At 35.2% G+C, this 27,047-nt stretch overlaps 1 protein-coding gene and 1 pseudogene across 8 annotated transcripts in view; both read right to left on the bottom strand.

Annotated features, from left to right (window-relative positions):
* Positions 1–27,047, bottom strand: part of GRIA4 (glutamate ionotropic receptor AMPA type subunit 4) — a 397,987-nt gene that overhangs the window by 341,745 nt on the left and 29,195 nt on the right. The gene's annotated exons all lie outside the window — the stretch shown is intronic.
* Positions 12,147–14,520, bottom strand: LOC136315749 (Y-box-binding protein 1 pseudogene; annotated as a pseudogene).

A 27,047-nucleotide genomic window follows, 5' to 3' on the forward strand; every position in this document is an offset into this window, starting at 1 on the left:
ATGTGAAAAAATCTATGAAGAAAAGACTTAACATATTGGAAGCCTTGGAGCTAAATGACAGAGAATTTAAAATAGAAATCTTAAAAATACTCAGAGATATACAAGAAAACACAGAAAGGCAATATAGGGAGATCAGAAAACAACTCAATGAACACAAAGAATATATTACCAAGGAAATTGAAACTATAAAAACAAATCAAACAGAAATGAAAAACTCAATTCACGAGCTGAAAAACGAGGTAACAAGCTTAGCTAACAGAACAGCCCAGATTGAAGATAGGATTAGTGAAATAGAAGACAAACAACTTGAGGCACAACAGAGAGAAGAAGAAAGAGACTCAAAAATAATAAAAAACGAGAAAGCCCTACAGGAATTCTCTGACTCCATCAGAAAGAATAACATAAGAATAATAGGTATATCAGAGGGAGAAGAGAAAGAAAATGGAATGGAGAATATACTCAAACAAATAATAGACGAGAACTTCCCAAGTCTGTGGAAGGAAGTAAAGCCTCAAATTCAAGAAGCAAACAGAACACCAAGTTTTCTTAACCCCAACAAACCCACTCCAAGGCACATCATAATGAAGATGACACAAACCAATGACAAAGAAAAAATTCTCAAGGCAGGCAGGGAAAAAAAGAGTACAACATATAAAGGAAGGCCTATTAGATTATCATCAGATTTCTCAGCAGAAACTCTACAAGCTAGAAGAGAGTGGACCCCAATATTTAAAGCCCTGAAAGAGAGGAACTTTCAGCCAAGAATACTATACCCATCAAAGCTATCCTTCAAGTATGAAGGAGATATAAAAACATTCACAAATACAGAAAAGATGAGAGAATTTATCAACAGAAAGCCCCCACTCCAGGAAATACTAAAGGGGGTTTTCCAACCAGATTCAAAGAACAAAAGAAAACAACACCACAAGTAACAGCTCCACCAAGAACACAATAAAACCAAACTTAAACTGTGACAACAAAGGAAAAAAAGGGGGGAGAGGATGGAGATTAACAGTAGCAAAGGATGATGAAGTGCAGAAATACTTATAAGATAGGGTACTACAATGAATATGGTAGGTACCCTTTTCATTACTTAATGGTAACCACCCTTAAAAAAACCACCACAAAAACACTTGACTTAAAAAAGGTAGCAACAGAGGAAAGAAGTATGGAACACAAACAAACAAAAACAAATGATAGGAAAACAAAAGCGAAGAATCAAACTAGATACAAAACTAACAGAAAGCAATTTATAAAATGGCAGTAGGGAACCCACAAGTGTCAATAATTACACTAAATGTAAATGGATTAAACTTACCAATAAAAAGACACAGAGTAGCAGAATGGATTAAAAAAGAAAATCCAACTATATGCTGCCTACAAGAAACACATCTAAGCAACAAGGATAAAAACAAATTCAAAGTGAAAGGCTGGAAAACAATACTCCAAGCAAACAACACCCAAAAAAAAGCAGGCGTAGCAATACTCATATCTAATAATGCTGACTACAAGACAGAAAAAGTACTCAGAGACAAAAATGGTCATTTCATAATGATTAAGGGGAAGTTGAATCAAGAAGACATAACAATCCTTAATATATATGCACCAAACCAAGGAGCACCAAAATATATAAGACAGCTACTTATTGACCTTAAAACAAAAACTAACAAAAATACAATCATACTTGGAGACCTCAATACACTGCTGACGGCTCTAGATCGGTCATCCAAACAGAGAATCAACAAAGATATAGTGGCCTTAAATGAAATACTAGAACACCTGGATATGATAGACATCTACAGGACACTTCATCCCAAAGCGACAGAGTATACATTTTTCTCTAGTGTACATGGAACATTCTCAAGAATTGACCATATGTTGGGCCACAAAGACAATATCAGCAAATTTAGAAAAATTGAAATTGTACCAAGCATATTTTCTGATCATAAAACCTTGAAACTAGAATTCAACTGCAAAAAAGAGGGGGAAAAACCCACAAAAATGTGGAAACTAAACAACATACTTCTAAAAAATGAATGGGTCAAAGAAGAAATAAGCGCAGAGATAAAAAGATATATACAGACAAATGAAAATGAAAATACGACATATCAGAATCTCTGGGATGCAGCAAAAGCAGTAATAAGAGGAAAGTTCATATTACTTCAGGCCTATATGAACAAACAAGAGAGAGCCGAAGTAAACCACTTAACTTCACACCTTAAGGAACTAGAAAAAGAAGAACAAAGACAACCCAAAACCAGCCGAAGAAAGGAGATAATAAAAATCAGAGCAGAAATAAATGAAATAGAGAACAGAAAAACTATAGAAAAAATCAATAAAACAAGGAGCTGGTTCTTTGAAAAGATCAACAAAATTGACAAACCCTTGGCAAGACTCACCAAGGAAAAAAGACACAGGACTCAAATAAATAAAATCCAAAATGAAAGAGGAGAGATCACCACAGACATCATAGATATACAAAGAATTATTGTAGAATACTATGAAAAATTATATGCCACCAAATACAACAATCTAGAAGAAATGGATAAATTCCTAGAACAATACAACCTTCCTAGACTGAGTCATGAAGAAGCAGAAAGCCTAAACAGACCAATCAGCAGGGAGGAAATAGAAAAAACTATTAAAAATCTCCCCAAAAATAAAAGTCCAGGCCCAGACGGTTATGCTAGTGAATTCTATCAAACATTCAAAGAAGACTTGGTTCCTATTCTACTCAAAGTCTTCCAAAAAATTGAAGAAGAAGCAATACTTCCAAACACATTTTATGAGGCCAACATAACCCTCATACCAAAACCTGGCAAGGATCGCACAAAGAAAGAAAACTACAGACCAATATCTCTAATGAATACAGATGCTAAAATACTAAACAAAATACTGGCAAACCGAATACAACAACATATTAAAAAAATCATACATCATGATCAAGTGGGATTCATTCCAGAATCTCAAGAATGGTTCAACATACGCAAAACGGTTAACGTAATACACCATATCAACAAAACAAAGAACAAAAACCACATGATCTTATCAATAGATGCAGAAAAGGCTTTTGATAAAATACAACACAATTTTATGTTTAAGACTCTCAACAAAATGGGTATAGAAGGAAAATATCTCAACATGATAAAGGCCATATATGATAAACCATCAGCCAACATCCTATTAAACGGCATAAAACTGAGGACTTTCTACCTTAAATCAGGAACAAGACAGGGTTGTCCACTCTCTCCACTCTTATTCAACGTGGTGCTAGAAGTTCTGGCCAGAGCAATCAGACAAGACAAAGAAATAAAAGGCATCCATATCGGAAAAGAAGAAGTAAAGCTATCACTTTTTGCTGATGATATGATCCTATACATCGAAAACCCGAAGGACTCCACAAAAAGATTATTAGAAACAATAAACCAATACAGTAAGGTTGCAGGATACAAAATTAACATACAAAAGTCCATAGCCTTTCTATATGCCAACAATGAAATATTAGAAAACGAACTCAAAAAAATAATCCCCTTCACGATTGCAACAACAAAAATAAAATACCTAGGAATAAACATAACAAAGAACGTAAAGGACCTATATAATGAAAATTACAAAGCATTGTTAAGGGAAATCGAAAAAGATACAATGAGATGGAAAAATATTCCTTGTTCTTGGATAGGAAGAATAAATATAATCAAAATGGCCATATTACCCAAAGCAATATACAAATTTAATGCAATTCCCATCAAAATCCCTATGAGATTTTTTAAAGAAATGGAACAAAAAATCATCAGATTTATATGGAACTATAAAAAACCCCGAATAGCCAAAGCAATCCTAAGGAAAAAGAATGAAGCTGGGGGCATTACAATACCTGACTTTAAACTATATTATAGGGCCACGATAATCAAAACAGCATGGTATTGGCAGAAAAATAGACACTCAGACCAATGGAACAGAATAGAAAGCCCAGAAATAAAACCACATATATATGGTCAAATAATCTTTGATAAAGGGGCCAACAACACACAATGGAGAAAAGAAAGCCTCTTCAACAAATGGTGTTGGGAAAACTGGAAAGCCACATGCAAAAGAATGAAACTCGACTACAGCCTGTCCCCGTGTACTAAAATTAATTCAAAATGGATCAAAGACCTAAATATAAGACCTGAAACAATAAAGTACATAGAAGAAGACATAGGTACTAAAATCATGGACCTGGGTTTTAAAGAACATTTTATGAACTTGACTCCAATGGCAAGAGAAGTGAAGGCAAAGATAAATGAATGGGACTACATCAGAATTAAAAGTTTTTGCTCAGCAAGAGAAACTGATATCAAAATAAACAGACAGCCAACTATATGGGAACTGATATTTTCAAACGACAGCTCAGATAATGGCCTAATATCCAAAATTTACAAAGAACTCATAAAACTCAACAACAAACAAACAAACAATCCAATAAAAAAATGGGAAGAGGACATGAACAGACACTTCTCCCAGGAAGAGATACAAATGGCCAACAGATATATGAAAAGATGCTCAGCTTCATTAGTTATTAGAGAAATGCAAATCAAAACTACAATGAGATACCACCTCACTCCTGTTAGATTAGCTATTATCAACAAGACGGGTAATAGCAAATGTTGGAGAGGCTGTGGAGAAAAAGGAACCCTCATTCACTGTTGGTGGGACTGTAAAGTAGTACAACCATTATGGAGGAAAGTATGGTGGTTCCTCAAAAAACTGCAAATAGAACTACCTTATGACCCAGCAATCCCTCTACTGGGTATATACCCCAAAACCTCAGAAACATTGATACGTGAAGACACATGTAGCCCCATGTTCATTGCAGCACTGTTCACAGTGGCCAAGACATGGAAACAACCAAAAAGCCCTTCAATAGAAGACTGGATAAAGAAGATGTGGCACATATACACTATGGAATACTACTCAGCCATAAGAAATGATGACATCAGATCATTTACAGCAAAATGGTGGGATCTTGATAACATTATAAGGAGTGAAATAAGTAAATCAGAAAAAACAAGAACTACATGATTCCATACATTGGTGGAACATAAAAATGAGACTAAGAGACATGGACAAGAGTGTGGTGGTTACCAAGGGTGGGGGGGGGGGAGGGAGGACATGGGAGGGAGGGAGGGAGATAGTTAGGGAGAGGGGGAGGGGCACAGAGAACTAGATAGAGGGTGACGGAGGACAATCTGACTTTGGGCGAGGGGTTTGCAACATAATTTGATGACAAAATAACCTAGACATGTTTTCTTTGAATATATGTACCCTGATTTATTAATGTCATCCCATTACCATTAATAAAAATTCATTAAAAAAAAAAAAGAAATGTAAATATCATACAGATTTCTACACATAGTCCAGTAATACTACTGACTACTTGGAAACTAGGAAAGATCAGATACTCAAAGTCATTTTTTTTAAATTTGAAACTCCATAACTTTAATATTAATTAATATTTCTTAACTTCTTATTTCTACTATATTTATGAAATATGCTAGGTAATATTTTGTTTAAAAATAATATTTAGAAATGAAAAATTATTTAATGATAAAATAGTTTTAAAGATAATTTTCTTAAAAGATAAAAAATCTAAATTATTTTTTATGAAAAGGAAAATGACTTCTATTTGTACTTTTTAAAAATATGTGAATCGTATTTTCCTTTTCATATTTAAGGTTCTTCTAATTTTGCATATACAACAAAACACATTACTTTCAGATACACTGATTGAGATTTAAATTTATTTTTATGCCTAACCTCAATTAGAAATTCTCATATGCAGCTGTATATGTTGTTTACCCATTACATAGAGTGCATGGCACTATTTAATCACTTATTCAATAATTGTTGTTTCGTTCTAACCTTTGTATGTAAAAGTTTCCTGTAAATGGAGAGTTTTACCATAATAAACAATAAATAGATTCTAATATTCATAACAATAAAGTTCCCATTTTTCTCTATATCCTGTAATCCATTGCTTTTTGCTTGTCACTGTCCTCTACTTTGTGACTGTCCAAAACACACTGAAGTGTTATGATTATTATGTAATATATATATATATATTTATTTGGAATTTAATGTACCTTCTCAACACGGATTATATAGAACAGAATGACTATAAAATAACTCTATGTGACAAAATGTCAGAATTTACAAATTGTAAACAGATAAAGCAACTATTTTGCTCTCCAAATATAGATCTAAATCTGGGAGAAAATTGCTGAGTGTTGAAAAGACATAAATATTCAAAGAAAATTTTTCTCTTTCCTGAAGAAGCATGCTGTATTCTCTGTACTGAACATGAGAAATTTTTTTTTTTTAATTCTAGTTCTCAGTTCATATAGCCATTGAACCCCTGGGTGACAGCGCTCCTTTGTTCCAATGAAAGATAAAAACTATTGTTGAATTGATATTGTAAAATTATTGATGAATTCATTTTCTGAAACTGATTTATTATTTATTGGGAAGTTTCAAAAAATATATCAAAGCTATAAGAAATAGATACTTATGAAGATGAACAAAAGTGGAAAAATGGAAAGACAATGGAACACAATTCCATTAACTCTGAATTATCACATTAGTCATGCAAACAAATTGTTAAGGTCAAAATATAAAGACCTTTGACTCTGACAAGTTTATAATAAAAATGCATGTCAAATTGATTGACAATATCATAATGTTAGAATGAGGGTGTACTAGATATTGCATACATAAATAAAATCAATTTTTAAGACTTATCCTTATGGTATTGAAATCTATTTATTGCTATTTATTTGTTCAATACTCCTCTAGTTATTTCAGGAACTGCAATAGCATTAACATTAAAGGTGGTATATAAAGGAAGTTTTGTGCTATACTTTTGATTAGATTTTTGGTTGCCGTGTCTACCTGACAAATTTCTGGGAAGTAAATGATCATGAAGTTTATGTCTCAGGCAACTTGACAGTTGAATATATGATCATGATCAGATGAAAATTAGGAACATTGCTGGACACCATTAGTGAGTGGCTGATTATGAACCTGAAAGATGTTGCAGCAATCAGAATACTCTGGGACACATCTGAGCTGATTTTCCAAGGGATTTGGAAAGACAATTTAGTAGTAACTAAAGAGGCCTTAGCAGTGGCTTTCCCCATCAGTGTTACAGACCAGCCTCTGCACCTGTTCTCCAGATTCTGTAATCTTAATCTGACATTAAGATTAGCAGTGCTTAACCGATAATATTAAGGGCAATCAACTAGAATGATAATATATCCAAGAATTACACTTTTCCTTTGTTAACTAAGGAAAAGGAAATATGTATTCCAACATTTGTAAAATATTTTTGAGTAACATAATTCTTACAAATGAAAAAGGTGGAAGAAATTTATACCCACTAACAATAATGAGTTCCTTAGTGTAGACTTGTTTATTTTGGAGTTAACTACTAGAACCGAGGGTTACTATACTGTCCAATACTATTTCCTTGGTTCTGTATACATTTCTATGGCCTCTTTTAGGGTCGTTAAGGTTCAAGACCTGCACTTTATTATACTGGTTTGATTCCTGGAGAGATAAACCCATCTTCATAAATGTACAATTCAAATGGTAATTAATTTATACTCAGGACTCTAAACCAGAATTTCTCTGAATTGAAGAGGCTTATTACCTGGAGAACCAAGTTTCCTAAAATTGTTGAGTGGCTGGTTTATTTCTCTTTTCATTCAGATTAAGCACAAGCAAAGAAACATGTATTTTTAAAAATCTCTCCGATTTAGGAGTGGGTGTCCTCATATTACAGTCACACTGGAAGCCTGGACACATTTTAAGTCTCTGAGAAGCCCAGCCTAGAGAAGGAGCCTAACGAGATCCTGGGGAGTTTCCACCAGTCGAGTCTCTCTTCCCAGGTATGCCGTCATTCCTTTCTCTTCTTTTTCCTACTCTTTTCTATTCCTACTTAGAATGATTTGTTACCTGATTATGTTTCATATGCTGCTTATTTTTTTTTATTTAAAAAAACCCACCAAATTCTCAGTACAATGAGAATGTTGACTATATTTCTTAAAATATCATTAAATTTCAATTCCTTTTTATGGGCAAAGGATTTTTCAGTAATTGTCTTAGTGGCTCTTATAAACAAGGAGTGTTTAGGCCTAATAATAATTGTTAGATGTCAAGACACGTAGCCCCTCCCTTTGTGGAACATGCATCTCTGGCATCAATATTATCTGAAGCTACAAATTAAGTTAAAGGGCTGTAAAATGGCTCACTTTGTGCTGTGAAATTTCATCAGCAATACTTAATTACTATATTGGACATAAAGTGACAGTGCCACTAATTAGCTGAAGGACTAGCATTACTCATTCTCTTGGCACTGTAGCAATTCGCATTACAGTGAAGCTGATATGGGAATGATAAATGACAAGTTGCTATAATCGTTACTATCTATTGAGCCAAACTAATGCAACCCCAAACAGAAATGCTCAGAGAAAAACATTGCAATGACATGGAAGCTATGTAAAGTGTTATCAAAGTGTCACAAACTATTTGAATTGAGAAACTCTTTTCTGTACCTAATGAAGCCAAAAATATAGACCTTCATTAGGGAAGGACTCAAACAGTTCAAGTACATCCTACCTGGTTAAATATAGAATAGTGGTCCTCAAACAGGAACTATCATCAATATTATCTGGAAAGTTTTCTAAAAGAAGAAGGGAGATTTTTGTGTCCCTTTATCTCCTTCCTCTTATCTCCTCAACAACATTTCTGAATCAACATAGATGTGTATTTTTATAAATATCTCTTAGGTGAATGTGATGCAGGTTCAGGAACTGCAAACTTGGAATGTAAATGTATAATACACATGCTTCAGTTCACTCAATGTAGTTGTGTGTTGCAAAGACATTGAGTGTCAAGTCAATGTAGCATTATTTGAGGAGAGTAATATTTGAAGTATTTATATTGTTAGTTTATAATAGAATTTTTATTGACTATAAATTAAGCATGAAAATTTGTCTTTTGTGAATTGTTATGTTTACCAAAGTTAGGATTTTTTTTTCTACTTGTATTTCATCAGGTACTTGAAAATTTATACGAGAAATCCACTATGAAATGCTAATCTCCCTCAAATTTTATTTTTAAATATAAAAGTTATGAGATTTGGATTTCTTATAAATTTTTAGTTTCAATTGGTTAAACTGTAAAATGTTGGAGAAATAATCATCTACTTTCACAAATTGGGTCTACCTTATTAATTGATATGATTTTGCTACCAGAGGGCCTGCTGAAGATAATTTGTATATTATTCACACATTGTCTAATTTTAGTGAGATATTTATATACAATATTCTGTTTTCTACAATAAAAACCAGCTTGTAATTTGAGTTTAAAGTGAATTTGCTTCTTGAACCATCTAAATAAATGGGCAAAATATTCATAAATTTTTCTAGTTCCTGTGCCCTATCCCAGACCAACTGAATCAATACATCTGAAGTTAAGTCTAGAAATTCATATTATTAAAAAGTGTCTCTCTATCCCATTCAGAAATTCTGTGTACACTAAAAGTTAAAACTCCCTGCTTGACCATCAAGTTTTTCTTTGTCTTGATGTTCGAAAGTTTTTTGTTGTCAGTCATTTTCAATACTGAAAAGTATTTTTGTTTGTTTGTTTGTTTTCTGTTTTCTTTTTTACTTTGATTGTTCCATAAGAAAATTATTTAAGTTTTATGCATTTTCATGACTGGTTTTCTAGTTTCCATTCTCAGGAACTACTTTAAGTATGAGGAAGTTTAAAGGGCAGTGTACATACTTGGACTTTCCACTGCATGGAAATAGGACACAGCTCTGTTTTATCTGACAGTCCCTCTCTTTTGAAAAAATCTTTTCTTTGAGATCTATACTCTGCAAGGTGAAGAGGAAGAATGAATAAGCCCCCAGCAAGGTGAGACTTGCAAAGACAAAAGGAAATATTTCTACTATATTCAAATTATAATTTTGTAGCTCTTGTGACATTTTAATGAAACATCATTCATTTTATTCTCCCAACACGAAGAAAGATTAAGTGAATAATTTGGCATTTTTCCCTAAATGTCTTGTCTTTATTCATTTGTTTATATACAATAGTTGAGACCATATAATAGCCATTTTCTTTTGGAGTTTGAATTTATCTGAGCATTATATCTCATACCTATTTTCTTAGGTAATTCAAAGTTATTAGTATCATTCTTTTAATGTATTCATATGAATTGACTTTGTGGGTGATTCATTATTTCAATAGTCAATTCCCTCATATTTGTGCATTTAGATTGGATTCAAATTTTTAATATTATAAAAAATTGCTGATATCTATGTGTTCTGTGTTGCTGAAGTATTTATTTACAGTCAAAGGTTATGAATATTTTAAAGTTCTTGTTAAATATAATGAAATTGTTTTTAGAAACATTAAATCAATTTAACCTTTTTCTACTAGTGCATAATAAAGCCCATATATACAATTTTACAAGGTTTAACTTTGAGTATTTTGAATTTAGATAATTTGTTATAAATAGGCATGTTGCTTTTGCACAGGCTATTTTTAGTTGCATGACAAAAAATAAAGGTCACATTCATGGGCCAGTGCAAATGCATAACAAAAAAGAAAACCAGCATGACCACGTGATGTCACAGTGGATAGAGCAGGGGTTGGGAACCTATGGCTTGCGAGCCAGGTGTGGCTCTTTTGATGGCTGCATCTGGCTCACAGACAAATCTTTAATAAAAAAATAATAACATTAAAAATATAAAACATTCTCATTTATTAAAATCCTTTCATTTTCTACCACTCATGTTCATGGTTGTGGGTGGCTAGAGCCAATCACAGCTGTCCTCTGGGACAACACCAAATTTTTATTGGATAATGCGTAATGTACACGAGTTGTTGTATGGCTCTCATGGAATTACATTTTAAAATATGTGGCATTCATGGCTCTCTCAGCCCAAAAGGTTCCCGACCCTTGGGATAGAGCATCAGGCTGGGATGTGGAGGACCCAGGTTCGAAACTCTGAGGTTTCCAGTTTGAGCACAGGCTCATCTGGTTTGAGCAAGGCTCACCGGCTTGAGCCCAAAGTTGCTGGTTTGAGCAAGGGGTTACTCAGTTTTCTGTAGTCACCTGGTCAAGGCACATATGAGAAAGCAATCAATGAACAACAAAGGTGCTGCAACACCAAAGAGTTGATGTTTCTCATCTCTTTCCCTTCCTGTCTGTCTGTCCCTATCTGTCCTTCTCTCTATATCTGTCACAGAAACAAACAAACAAATGAAAAAAAACAAAAAAAAAAAAACAAAGTGCTTGGTTTCTATCTTAAATATTTCTGTCTTATCTGTCAAATAGAAAAACTGTCAGACCAATGTAATAATAATAAATCTTATTAAAATATAATCAAAGGCCAAGAATTAGATAAAATAATTTTAATAACACATTATTTTCAGAATGAATTTAACTTCTATACTGAATTATTCAAAGACCTTATAAATAAAAATGCTCAAACAGTCTCAGAGATATTTAGCTAAGGGAAACTGAAGAATTAATTCTATATTTAAATACATTTTAGTTTTATTCTTTTTCCAATCTATTATGATTATCACTAATGCATTTATATTGATTCCTTCCTATTCTGTTTTATAGGTTTTACTTTATATGTGTGTCTGAAGATTTATAAGAATTTCACTGTTTATAGTTCATACATTTTATAATTGGTAAGTGACCTTCCTTATATATTTTTTAAAAATTTAAGACCTTTTTAATAGTTGTTTGCAGTTTATTGACTAAAAAACAAAAGTTGTAAATTTTTTTACAAATTAAAAGGTTCTTAAAATTTTCAACTGAATGAGATATGAAACAATATAAAATTGAATTGAGAAAAACCAGGCTTTAAAAAAATGTCATTACGAAATGAGATTTTTCAGGTAAAATAATAAAAACCCTATATTGCATAGATACTGCAAATAATTCTTGTTATCTGGTTATTAAAAGCAAACACTTCAGGTCTTTGGCTCCAATCTTTTGTTCATTTCTTATTGCTGGAATTTCATATTCATTTCTTCTTATTGGGTGGCCCAACCTGATGATGGTAGACATAGTGAGCTGGCATTTACTCAGCCCCTCCTTGCTCAGCCTCGAGAGCAATGCTCAGCTGGTAGACCAGTTGCTTTTATCTCTTTTCTATCTTTTGGTTTGGGGTTTTCTGGGCTGGGTGTCTGCACTGCTAATTGGAGCTGCTGTGTTATTGACATTCAGATGGCTGCTGGCTTTGGGTTTCATCTCCTTGATTTTCCTTATCTCCTTCATTCCGCTCCTCTCTAGGCTGTCTTTGGTGAGGAGGGCCCCTGCAGAATCGTGGCCCATAGCCTCATACATACAGTCTCACTGGTCTACCTTGTTCTCCTGCACCCTGATTGTCAGCACCCTCCGTCACTTCTTTCTGCACAGAACTACAGGAAAACTGAGGTCCATGCCCATAGGGTCTCTGCGTGTATTAAGGTCAGAACTGTTCTCTGTGGTAGGGCCTGCTGTTGGGCCTGGGCTTTGCAGCACTTACTAGTCTCTCATTCTTTTCCTTATTCTCACTGTTCTGGTAATTCTGCTGGTGATTGCTTGGAGGACTTCTGCAATGTTGATAACTCTACAACAGTTATGTCTGCTCTGTATTTACTGCCTTGCACTGGAACTTCACCAGGGCCTGTAACAGTTGCTGCCTCCACCCATTGCTCCTTCAACACCATCAAGTTCCACAGTATCTTCATCACCTATAGGTGCTTCCTAGAGTTACTCTTCTTTATGGAAGTCTGATGTACACATATATCTTCCTTGGTGTAATTCCTGTTGATTAAACCATATATGTTTTTTACATTGAACCATTTTATTGTTCTCAAAACCAGCCTTGCAATGACATTCTTGTCCCCGTTCCATCTCAACCCCAGCAGGGACCACGGATATGAGGTTTCCCTGGCTTCCAGTCCCTCAACACTGCTGCTTGCATATTGGGTTTCGTGTCTGCAATAGCAAGGGTGGAGGCATGGGGAGAGGAGTGTGGAGGGGGATGCCACAGGCCTCTCTGCCCTGCTCTTGGTTGCAGTGATGGTGACACCACATGGCTTCCACAACTGGGGCTCCTCTCTGCGTGTAATGATTGGTAACTGTAGGCCTGTGATGTCGATGGGGCAGCTGAGCACTCTCTGGGACTGCTTTCTGCCTGCACTACTGATTGAATTATCCTGACATATCTTATTTAATATTGTTTTTCTTTGACAAGCACTATAACATAAGCAGGTCAGTGAAAATCATGGGCAGTGGAGTCAGGTTTCCTAAACTGGACTTCAGCCCTGCCTCCCATAAGCTGGGACGCCCTGGCAAATCTGTTAGCTCCCCTGGCAAATTTGTTAAAACTCTCCATTCTGCAGTCTATAAAATTCTAGTAATAGTCTCTATTTAAGGTGTTGTGAAAATAATTAAATAAGCTACCAGGAACAGACTGAAAGCTCAAATGTGGTGCATCTATGTTGTTTTTTTTGTAATAAATTTTAATTTTTTCCTTCTGTCTCTCCTCTTCTTTTTTCTTTTTCTTCAGAATCTACCTTTTGCTCTCTCCCTTTCTCCTTTCCAGGTTTCTCTTTGCATTTCCTGAAATTTTTTCATACACTATAGTTTTAAACTTTTTGAATAGCATGTGTCATCTTTAGATAATAAAATACTAGTTATATACAATGTGAGAAACAATTTTTAATAATTGATAATACAAAAATATTTTATTATAGAAAGGTCCAATTTCATTCATCTTATTTCAAGTTTTTTATTTTCTTGAATTTTAAAAATATATTCTTTATTTTCTATTATTTATGTTTTGATTTATATATTCTTTAGCTTTTTCCCCACTGGTAATCTGGAGGAAATATGAACTGGTATTTTCTTTTAGAAATATAAATAATATGCTGATTTCTCAGTATAATGACTTCAGCCATTAACAGTGTCTATTATACCTCATTCCACTCTGTAATTTACTTTCTGTTGTCTTTTTTTGTAAAGACATTTTTTAATGATGAAATATCTTTAACTTAATATTATTTTTATATTTCAAGAATTAACCTGTTTCCATTGTCAACAATACTTAGTAAAGGCTTACAACTAATTGTTATTTAAATAATTAATATACTGACAGATCTTCAATACCATAAGTATCCAACTGAGTTTAAGTATTTGAAAAAAACTTTATTGAAATACATTTTCTAATATTATTTTTAGAAAGAGCTAAGTGGTGGTTTATGTCATGAATTATTGCATGTTTGATATTGTTTATACAGTTGAGTTACCACGTAGCTTGGTAAAAAATGCTTAACTAACAATTTTTTCCCCTCAATACCTGTAGTTTATGGCTCATTGCCTTCTTTTAGCTAATATTGGTGAGAAGATGTCTGAAACCAACCTGATTTTTTTCCCCCTTGTATGTGACCTCCCACACTTGTCGTCATGGCTTGTAGAAATCTTTCTTTACCCCAGCTTCAACTGTTGACTAGAGTATGTATATATTAGCCACTCTCTGGGACCTTTTCTTAGAATATAACAAACTTTATACAGAGACTTTCTTATGAGCATTGTTTTAGATAAGCTTTCTTATACTCACTGTTGTATTTTTTTCTGACTTCAAAAGTGCCATTTATTTATGAATTCAATCAACATTATCTTTCAAAGCTATAATATCTTCTCTATCATTACTTAGGTTCTGGTTCTATAGTTCTACATGGTGTGCTATTTTCTCTCCTTTATTCTCCTTATACTTTATTCAGCTTTTAAAAAATGCTAATTCTACTCATTGATATTGCTAATGTGGATTAAATTTTGAAATTATTTTCATTTTCTCATCAAATGTTTTAGTTAATTTTGCCCGCTTCCTTTCATCTTTTGAAGTCTCTTGTTTCTGCTTGTAATTCATTTCACAGGATTCATGGTCTCTTTTATTATCTTAAAAATTCCAAAACCAGCCTTTAAAACATTTTCTAATTTATTAAGATATTCATTTAAATGAATACCCCTCATTTGTCTTTTGCATGCTATATTCTCTTTTATGTATTTGTAATAAAAATTTTAGAGTTACCCTAATATTTTTTTTGCTTTGGTCATTTTTATATTCTTTACTTCTGAATATGGGAAGTTTCATCCAATCCTGTTACTTGTCCCAAATAGTGTTGACTGTTAGTTGTCCCAAACAGTGTTGACAGACTCTTGTTTTTTTTGCCCTCCTTTTTAAAACATATGTTCTTTGAATCTTTTATTTATTTTCAACTGGATGCTTTGCTGAGTTACTTCGTTGCTTGAAGAATGGCATAAGTAGGGCTTCGGGCCATGGACAGTTGCATTCTAAGGTTGTTATTTCTGCTCATCTTCTTTTTAAATCAGTTGACTAACATAACAAGGAGCATATCTGAATTTTGACATCTTTCAGTTTTGGGACAGTCAGCCAACCAAGCAAGATATTCATTATTTCAAAAATTCTTTTTCATTGGACTTGTGCAATTCTTTTTTTTTTTTTTTGCAGCTATGAAGTTTATTCCTTTGCTTCTTTATTCTCTATATCTTTTCTAGTTCATCTTCAACTTTATAGTAGTGTGTTTTTTCTTACTATATCTCCTTCGGATCTAAGATATGTGGTCCATATCAATGTAGACACATATGTTTTTTATCTAGAAGAAAGGTTGTAAAAGGGAAGTTTGTGTCTTGTAAGAAACAGACTACACATAACACTGATTAACATGGACTGGAGAACATTTTTCCTCTTACAAGGCATTGAATGATAGAGAGGTGGCTAAAGTTGTGTGGGCTATTAGTAAAATTGATGAATGACATGAAAGGGGCCTTAGGATTCATAGGACCCAAATTGGGAATGACATAGAATGATATCATATGGTGGCTCATATGTTTACATGATATTCAATTTCATTATATTTAAAGATTCTTTGGAGATTTAATAAACATTCACAAATCAGAGATGTCTTATTTGCCAAGTCTGTTTTCACTTAAATGCTCTCTATACTAGTCTTAGCTAAATCGTTAAGTAGAAATAGTCTCAGATTGCTTCCCAAGTTACTACTAAACTGTGCATCAATGACAAGACTGAACTGGAAAACAATATCAAAAGAAAAGGTAATGACGAGGATGAGTAGAGAGGAAAAGGCTAAAATAAGAGCAATTTAGGTTAAACTGCCATTAGACCTAAATTCCATAACTCTCACATTAACACAGTATAGTTGCTAATTTCAGAATTATATCAAACACATAGAATAATAATGATTTTTATATTACTTACTCCTTAAATGCTAATAAGTTCTAGATTTAAATGGTAAATTAAAGTTGTATTTTATTTTACTTTTCCTTACTTCTGTGTTATTGGATAAAAAAATACTCTCATAAACATTTGTAAGTGCTCATTCAAATCTTACAGAGCAATATTTATGGTTTTAAACATAGTAATGACCCTGGATGGTTGAGAATAAAATGATAGCCTGGCTTGCGGATATCCAGGGTTTGATCCCTGGCCAGGGCACATATGAGAAGCTACCATCTGCTTCTCTTCCCCTTCCTCTCTTCCTTTTATTTCTCTTCCCTTCCTGTAGCCAATGGCTCATTTAGTCTGAGCACTGGCCTCAGGAGCTGAGGATAGCTCAGTTGATTCAAGCGTCAGCCCCAGACAGGGGCTGCCAGTGAATCCGGGTCAAGGCACATGCGGGAATCTGTCTCGCTCTCTTCCCTCCTCTCACTTTAAAAATGTAAAAGCAAAAAATAAAATAAAATAAACCTAGTGATTTACCAGGACTATAATAAAATTAAGGTAAGAATAATACTACAAAACATGTTCTGTTTGAGGCTTCAAAAAATAAATTTAATCTTAATTTTTTTACATGTTAAATGAATGGAAAGGTAAAAATTAAGCAAAGGAAATATAATTTTAAGAACTACATTAAAAAGAAAGAAAAAAAAAAGAAAAGAAAATAGCTGTGACTAGTCATCTATCTAATAAAAAAGAATAATAGTTAATATAGAGGGATCAAAGATGGCGATGGAGTTGGCGGACGTTCCAACTTTCACCTCCCTGGACCAAATTGGACTACAACTTAATTTAAGGACAATCATCTTGAAAAATCAACTTTGGATTAAAGGAAGAGGCCTCTATAACCAAGAATCACAGAAGTAGCCACACCAAGCCTGGTAGGAAGGACTGAGACTCGGAAAGGGCTGCCCTGCTAACAGGAGCAAGTGGCAACTGAGGGTCCGAAGGGACTCTCACTGCAGGGATGGTCACCCTGAGAGGTGTGGGTGCTCAGCTCCAGGCCCAGAGCCCCTGCCTAGAGTCCCAGAGCCCAGAAGAGGAGCCCAGACAGGATTTGGCAGTGAAAAGAGACGAGGTTTCTGTCTGCAAGAGAGACTGAGCTTTCGGAGATGCAGACTCCGTCTTAAAGGGCCCGCCCAGAAAACCTCATTCACAGCCACTTACCCAGGGCTCCAGTAGGGGAGAGCTGAGAGGACTAAATTTCATGAGAAGAGTGTGAAGTTGGAGGCCCAAAGAGAGATACTGTGGAGGACTGCCACCAGAACTCCTATGCTGAGTCATTCTCTAATACTGCAATCACCATCTTTCTTGGGTGGAGCATCCCCTCTGTGCAGCATTAGCCTGGGGAAAGGCAACTGCTCCACTCTCAGGAGTCTCTCCCACCCCACTCATGGTGACAGATCATTCTGAGAGGCCAGGAAGCAGGGAGTATATAAATGACTGTTTTCTGCTGTAGAGCCTGAATTCCCCTCCACACACACTGTCCTGGGTCTATAATTGGTCCTTCCAGCTCCAGGGAGACTCAGTTGAAACTTTCCCGGGGGCATGCAGATCACACCTCTGGGTCTCAGAGGCCACACCCACCAGGCTTTTGGGGCTACACCCTACTGAGGTCTGTAAAGAAAGTCTGGACAGACTGACGCCTTGGGCCAAGGAGCAGAGCCACACCCACCACCCTTCCTAATGCCTGAATTGCGGCAGGTATAGACTCTAGCAGAGGTTTTTCTCAGCAGCCGAGCCCAATAAGCAGCCAGCAGACAGAGGCGCAGGAGGCAGGGCTCAGGTAAATTTGGCCTGTTAAGTGGACGTTCCTCAGGCCCAGAGTGAGTAAAAGCTATCCTACGAGTTCAGCTTGGTATTTTCATGTGCACCTGGGCCCAACAGAGGCAGCCACAAAACTCTGGATTAGTTGTTGCTCCAAGAAGGTTGCTGAGGGCCAGTCACGAACAGTGTTTCCCACTAGTCTGTGCCAGGTTCCTCCCAGGGAGGCCCAGGGCTGGCATATACAGAGCCTAGCTGTGGAAAGCATTGGTTTAGGACCTAAAAACCCTTGCCTAACAACCTAACAACTTTACCTTCAGGTATCTGAAGGTAAAGTTCCTCATACCTGGCCCAGCTAAGGCGAATTCCACTCTCTGTGATCAGCACCAGCACAGTAGCTTATGTGCATTGTATAGGGTGGAGCTTCAAAATCAGCCATACTGGGCACTGGATACCCTGCCCTGCTTCTCCACAGGGAGAAGGGAGAGAGGCTTGGAGCCTGTACATTTAACCTGTGGGTCCCTGTGAGTCTATTGTTGCATCTGGTCAAGGGGCTCAGCCACCTTCGAGGGGGGCACAGTATCCCCAGGAGAGGACTCTCTCAGTCTTCCACCCTGAGAATAGGGTCTCACCAGCTGAAAGAACTACTGCAGAGGGGACTGTCGACCACACTCAGTCTGAACCTGCTGCTCACCTTGTTGGAGAGAAATAAAATTTGAGTATCCAGCAGTGGCAGAGGCATTAAACTCTGGAGTAGGGGCCATAATCCCTGTACTGAGCTCCTGACCAAGAGACTCCTATAGTAGGGTCTCCCACTAATGTTGTACTCACAACCTCAGCTTCCCTAATCTACCAAGCAGACAAGCTGTAGAGGGGTTGGTTGGATGAGGCCAGTCTAAGTGCACACTACAGTCTTACTACAGAAGACTCTGTGGGAAGACCATAGCTGCAGCTTCAAGAGGAGGAGTAGCAGCTGAAAAATGGAGACAAATCTTACAGAGCTTGGGGCTTTTATGGAGCTGCTTTTATCTCTAAGAAGGAGGAAGCTGATCCATATAGAAAGGTTGGACCCTCCCACACAGAAAACGCAGACACAAACAGCAAGAAGTGCAGGAGCTAAAGATAGGTAGCCCACAGTGGATTATAAACAATGGCTGACACCAACCCAAGAAGAGCTGGAGGCAATACAACTGGTAGTAGGTGGCAGAGAGCACCAACCCTAGACTCAGCTACCTACACAAGAAACACACGTAAAGGTGGACTCTAGCAGGAACCAGACATTGTGGAGACTAAATACGCCCAACAGGATAGACATTGCACAGGTGTAATACACATGAAGAAGGTTGACTCTTAGAGCCAGCCAGTCTGAAGGGATAACCATACCACAAAAGGATCAACTACATTTAATACTCACATACAACAAGAGGAAAAATAGTACTCTCAAGAAGCAATACTAGAACAAGGGAATCAGGTGGCCTGGAGGTCATTACCATGGAGTCTATCTTCTTCATAAAGACCCCACAATAATTTCAAAGTCAGACAGTGCTACTTAAAACACAGACAAAATGAGCAGACAGAGAAATGTGACCCAAATGAATAAACAAGAAATCCTTAGAAAGTAACTGAATAAGATGGAAGTAACCAAACTACCAGATGCAGAATTTAAAATAATGATTTTTAGGATGCTCAAGGATCTTAAAGCAACAATGGATGGACATAATGAGCACCAAAATAAAGGGATAGCAAGCATCAAAAAGGATATTGAAATCATAAAAGAAAAAGCACCAGTCAGAAATGACAAATACAGTATCAGAAATGAAGACTGCACTAGAAGGAATTAACAGCATGCTGGATTAAAAAGAGGACTGAAGCAGAAAAGTTAGAAGACAAGATAAACAAAAGCACAGAAGCAGAGCAGCAAAAAGAGGCTCAGAAAGACTGAGGGAACTCTAAGATAGCTCTGTGACAACATGAAGAGAAACAACATCCACATAATAGGGGTTCCAGAAGGAGAAGAGAATGAACGAGGGATAGAGAACCTGTTTGAAGAAATGATAGCTGAAAACTTAACTAAATTGATGAAGAAAAAAGTCACACAAGTTCAAGAAGCACAGAGAGTTTCTTTAAAGAGGAATCCAGAGAGGCTTACACCAGACACATAATAATCAAATTGCCAACGTTAAGAGACAAAGAAAGAATACTAAAAGCTGGAAGAGAAAATTACTTACAGAGGAGCTCCCATAAGGATGACATCCAACTTTTCAGCAGAAACACTTGGGGTTAGAAGGGATTGACAAGAAATAGTCAAAGTGTCCCTGGCCGGCTAGCTCAGCAGTAGAGCATCGGCCTGCTGTGTGATAGTCCTGGGTTCGATTCCCAGCCAGGGCACACAGGAGAAGCACCCATTTGCTTCTTCCCCTTTCCCCCTCTATTTTCTCTCTGTCTCTCTCTTCCCCACCCACAGCCAAGGCTCCTTTGAAACAAAGTTGGCCTGGCGCTGAGGATGGCTACATGGCCTTTGTCTCGGGCACTAGAATGGCTTTAGTTGCAATGGAGCAATGCCCCAGATGAGCAGAGAATGGCCCCCTGGTGGGCATGTGGGTGAATCCTGGTTGGGCACATGCGGGAGTCTGTCTCTCTGCCTCCCCGTGTCTCACTTCAGAAAAATACAAAAAAAAAATTGTCAAAATGATGCAAAATAAGAACCTATTAATATAACCAAGACATCATTATCCAGCAATACTATCATTTAAAATTGAAGGAGATATAAAAAGTTTCCCAGAAAAAAAAAATCTCAAGGAATCCATTACAACCAAACCAATACTGTAAGAAATGTTAAACGGCCTGCTGTAAAAAGAGCAAAGAAAAAAAAATCTGGAAAAAGAGGATTGTATATTTAAAGAATAAAGGGCAATAAATAAATACATATCAATAATAACCTTAAATTTATATGGATTAAATGCACCAATCAAAAGACATAGGTTAGCTGAATGGATAAAAAACAGGACCCCTACATATGTTGTCTATAAGAGACCCATCTCAGAAAAAAAGATACTCATAGACTGAAAGTAAAGTGATGAAAAAAATATTTAGTGCAAATGGAAATAAATAAAAAAAAAAGCTGGGATAGCAATACTTATATCTGACAAATAGGCTTTAAAACAAAGGCTATAGTAAGAGATAAAGAAGGTCACTACATAATGATAAAGGGAGTAATCTAACAGTAGGATATAACCATTGTAAGTATTTACATGCCTAAATAGGAGCACCTAAATATGTAAAGTAGATTTTGATAAACATAAAAGGTGAGATCAACAGAAATACAATAATAGTAGGGGATTTTAATACCTCACTAACATCAATAGATAGATCCTTCAGACAGAAAATTAACTAAGAAACGGTGGCCTTTAATGACACAGTAGATCAACTGAATTTAATAAATACCTTCAGAACCTTTCACCCTAAAGCAGGAGAATATACATTCAAGTGCTCACGGTACATTCTTTAGGATAGACCACATGTTCGGACACAGAACAAGTCTCAATAAATTTAAGAAGACTGAAATCATATCAAGTATCTTCTCTCATCACAATAGTATGACACTAGAAATCATCTACAATAGAAAAACTGGAAAACATTCAAACACTTTGAAACTAAATAGCATGTTATTAAATAATGAATGAGTTAACAATGAGATCAAGGAAGAAATAAAAAAAAATTCATTGAAACAAATGAAAATGAACGTACAACAACTCAAAATTTTGGAACACAGAAAAGCAGTCCTGAGAGGGAAGTTCATGGCATTACAGGCAGACCTTAAGAAGCAAGAAAAAGCTCAAATAAACAATTTAACCCTGCATTTAAAAGAACTAGAAAAAGAAGTAGAAGAAGGAAATAACAAAGATCAGAGCAGAAATAAATGACATAGAGGCTAAAAAAAACCCCAAAACAAACATACAAAAAGATCAATGAAACCAACAGCTGATTCTTTGAAAAAGTAAACAAGATTTATGATCTTTAACCAGACTTATCAAGAAAAAAAGAGAGAGGACCCAAATAAGTAAAATTAGAAATGGAAGTGGAGGAGTACCAACTGACATTGCAGAAATACAAAGGATTGTAAGAAAATACTACCCAGATCTATATGCCAAAAAATTGGACAACCTAGGTGAAATGGATAAGTTCCTGGAAATATACAATCTTCCAAGACTCAATATGGATGAATCAGAAAACCTAAACAGGCTGATTATAACAAATAAAATTGAAACAGGTATTTAAAAACTCCTAACAAGCAAAAATCCTGAACCAGATGGCTTCCCAGGCAAATTTTACCAAATATTTAAAAAAGAACTAACACCTATCCTTCTCAAGCTATTTCAAAAAATTCAAGAGAAGGGAAGACTTCCAAGCTTCTTTTATGAAGTAAGCATTATCCTCATTCCAAAACCAGGTAAAGACACTACAAAGAAAGAAAACTATAGACCAATATCCCTGATGAACATAGATGCTAAAATTTTTAACAAAATATTAGTAAACTGGATCCAGCAATACATTAAAAAGGTCATACATCATGATCAAGTGGGATTTATTCTGAGGAGGCAAGGCTTGTACAATATTTGCAAATCAAAAAATGTGATTCATCAAATAAACAAAAGGAAGGATAAAAATCACATGATTATTTCAATAGATGCAGATAAAGCATGTGATAATATTCAGCACCCATTTATGAGCAAAACTTTCAGCAAAGTGAGAATACAGGGAACATACCTCAAAATATTAAAGACCATCTATGACAAACTGACAGCCAACATCATACTTAATGGGAAAAATTTAAAAGCAATTCTCTTAAGATTAGGAACAAGGCAGGGGTGCCCCCTTTCACCACTCTTATTCAACATTGTTCTGAAGCATATACCGTGTTTATGGAAAGGAAGAATAAACATCATTAAAATGTCTATATTACCCAAAACAATCTATAAATTCAATGCAATTTCCATTCAAATACCAATGGCATACTTCAAAGATGTAAAACAAATGTTCTACAAATTTACATGGAACCAGAAAAGAACACAAATAGCCTCAGCAATCTTGAAAATGAAGAATAAAGTGAAATGTATCACATTTCCTTATATTAAGTTATATTACAAGGCCATACTAATCAAAATAGCTTGGTACTGGAATAAGAACAGGCAGACAAATCAATGGAACAGAACAGACAATCCTGAAATAAATCCATGCCTTTATAGTCAATTGATATTTGAGAAAGGAGGTAAGAACATACAGTGGAGTAAAGACAGTCTCTTTAATAAATAGTGTTGGGAAAATTGTACAGGTACATGCAAAAAAAAATGAAACTAGAGCACCAACTTCAACCATTCACAAAAATAAACTCAAAATGGATAAAAGACTTAAACGTAAGTAACGAAACCATAAACATCTTGGAAGAAAACATAGGCAGTAAATTCTCTGATATCTCTCGTATGAATATTTCTGTCGATTTATCTCCATGAGCAAGTGCAATAAAGGACAAAATAAACAAATAGGGCTATATCAAACTAAAAAGGTTTTGCACAGCAGAGGACACCAAAAACAAATTAAGAAGACCACCGACACATGGGAGAACATATTCGCCAATACATCTGGTAAGGGGTTAATAACCAAAATTTATAAAGAACTTCTAAAACTCAATACCAGGAAGATAAACAATCCAATTTAAAAATGTGCAAAAGAACTGAATAGCCACTTCTCCAAAGAGGACATAAAGATGGCCAATATGCATATGAAAAAAATGTTCAACACCACTAATCATCAGGAAATGCAAATTAAAACCACAATAAAATACTACCTCACACTTGTCAGAAAGGTGATCATCAACAAATCAGCATACAAAATAAGTGCTGGCAAGGGTGTGGAGAAAAAGGAACCCTCCTGCACTGCTGGTGAGAATGCAGACTTGTGCAGCCACTGTGGAGAACAGTATGGGGTTTCCTCAAAAAATTAAAAATGGAACTATCTTTTGATCCAGCTATCTCACTTTTAGGAATATATCCTAAGAATACCAAATCAATGATTCTAAAGAAGATATGCAACCCCATGTTTACTGCAGCATTGTTTGCAATAGCCAAGATCTAGAAACAACCCAAGTGTCCGTCAGTGGACAAGTGGATTAAAAAGCAGTGGTACATATACACAATGGAATACTATGAGCCCATGAAAAAGAAGGAAATCTTACCTTTTGCGATGGCATGGATGGACCTGGTGATTATTATGCTAAGTGTAATAATCCAGACAGAGAAAGACAAATATCATATGATCTCACTTATATTTGGAATCTAATGAACATAGTGAACTGAGGAATAGAATAGAGACAGAGGCGGCATCACAGGGACCAGAGGGACAGTTGTCAGAGGAAGGGGGATGAAGGGACAGAATCAAAAAAGGTGACAGGATTAGTAAAATTATATATACATAACAAATAGATACAGATAAAAGGACAGCAAATCCCAAAGGGAAGTTGGAAAGAAGTTATGAATAGGTGGGCCAAGCGGAATAATGGGAGATAAGGGGGTGGGATGAGGGAGTTATATTAAGTGGGACACTTGAATCCATGTTAACATAATAAATTAAAATTGATAAAAAATTTAAAAAATAAATAGAAAAAAAATTAATATAAAGTATGATGAAAAGGCATCATCATGGCTACATATGTTTATTTGGAAAGGAATTGCACTATATATGACAAGAACCTTTAAAATGAGCATGCTTCCTCATCCAGGAATTCTCCTGGAAATATATCCAATACAAATAAATAAAAATATGGTAAAATTGTTAATTATAATTGTTTAACACTAGAAAAAACAAAAGATTTTAAAAATAGAAAAATTAATAGTTTATTAACACTCATAAGCTAAATTATTACCTGATGAATTGAAATAGTATTTTTAATAATAATTGAGAAAGTGCCTAAAATAAACTATTAATCCAAAATAACAGAACAGAGGTTACAAAGAAGTGTTTTGGCAATGGTAAAACTAGTATGTATATTTTTGTTATTCAGTATCAATATTACTTTGATTTTAACAGTTTAGTTTGTTATAACTATATTTTTCAAATTGCCTACCACAGCCACATAAGTTTTGCAATTAAAAATATTTGCCAAAATAAAACATCAACTAAAATGTGTTACTAAGAAATTCTTAAACTATGAAAATAATATGAATTACTTTTTGAATGTTTAGATTCTGAAACTGTTATAAACACCTAACTTCTTAAGTAAGAACATGTCTCTTCTTTTATTACCTTTTCTGAATGGTAGGGAAATATTTATATTAGACCCTTCATCACAAGCTTTAGATTATATTTCTAAACTAAAATGTAGTTATTTACTAATACTGTATAAATGTTAACATTCTAAAAGAGTTCTCTACCTATGTTTTCCATTTATCATTTCTTGAAATAATTCCAATGATTAAAAAAATATATTTATGGTCCATGGCCAGTTGGCTCAGTGGTAGAGCATTGGCCTGGCCTGTGGATGTCCTAAGTTTGATTTCTGGTCAGGGCACACTGGAGAAGCTCACTTCTGTTTCTCCACTATTCCCCTCTCCCTCTTCTCTTTCCAACTCTCTCTTTTATCTCCTCCTGCAGCCATGGTTTGGTTGGTTCGAGCAAAGTTGGCCCCAGGGACTGAGGATGGCTCCATGGATTCTCCCTCACAGCTAAGAGCTCAGTTGTTGAGCATCGCCCTCTAGTGGGGCTTGCCCAGTGGATCTCAGTCCGGGCACATGTAGGTGTCTGTCTCTGCCTCCTCTCCTCTCACTGAATTAAAAAAAAAAAAAAGAAATGTTAAACATTTTAAATACCTGTAGTGATTGGTAATGAAATTCATCAAACAATGACAAATGCTGCACAAGACATAAATATATAGTATTAGAGAAAACACGTACTCTTATTTTTCACATTTAAGTGAATCAAGATGCAATCTGTAAATTGAAGGGCATAGAAAGCATAATGCACTCTTCAAATTTTATTTTATGATATATATATTGCTGTCTTTGTATTAGGAAGGTACTGTGGAATGGTAGAGGAAGTCTGGAATCAAACTAAAGAGACATAGATTAATAGTCCCAGCTGTATCAAGAATGAATCATGTGACTTTAGGAAATTCATTTCACATTTCTGAGAAAATAAACCACCTCATTTCATAAGTAGTTTCCAATTTAACACCTTCTATTATCAGGGTTATATTGTGGGAAATATAATGGCATCATCATTATAAATTAAAATTATGTACTATAAATTTTGTAGTAAAATATTGAAGGAACTCCTCAACTTTTCTGAGATGAAATTCTTTGAATTGTCTCATATAATATTTCATTTACTTTCATAAATACTGTAGGGCGTAGAAATGGTCGATTCTGGTCATAAACAATGCATGTGACTGTGACATGATGATGAAACTGCCACAGCACCAGAGGCCCTAGCTCTCTTGCAGGACTACCCAAAATTGACCATAAGTGTACTTCATCCACAAAACTAAGAACATCTATATAAACAGAATTTAGAAATACATTTTGCATTTATTTGTACTAGTCCCATTAGTAACCTGAAAAAAATTTTTTCTTCAAAAGCTAATCAGCGTACTTAATGAATATAGTCATCAATATGGAGTTGGGAAGGGGATGAACACTAGATTAGGGTTACCTTGAAATAAATATTCCCTCCCCCCACAGAGTTAATGTGGTTAAATAAGTATTTCCTTTCCAAGTAAGAGAGAGATAGGATGCATTTGTTGATTTCTGTTGATTTGTTTTGTTTTGGTTGGTTTATTGTTTTAAGAGAAAATAATGAAATATTGAGTTTATGTAAATATTTGTTGACTATCTACTATGTTCACTACACTAATTTGAAAAC

Source organism: Saccopteryx bilineata, chromosome 1 (assembly GCF_036850765.1).
Source record: "Saccopteryx bilineata isolate mSacBil1 chromosome 1, mSacBil1_pri_phased_curated, whole genome shotgun sequence".
Classification (NCBI taxonomy): domain Eukaryota; kingdom Metazoa; phylum Chordata; class Mammalia; order Chiroptera; family Emballonuridae; genus Saccopteryx; species Saccopteryx bilineata.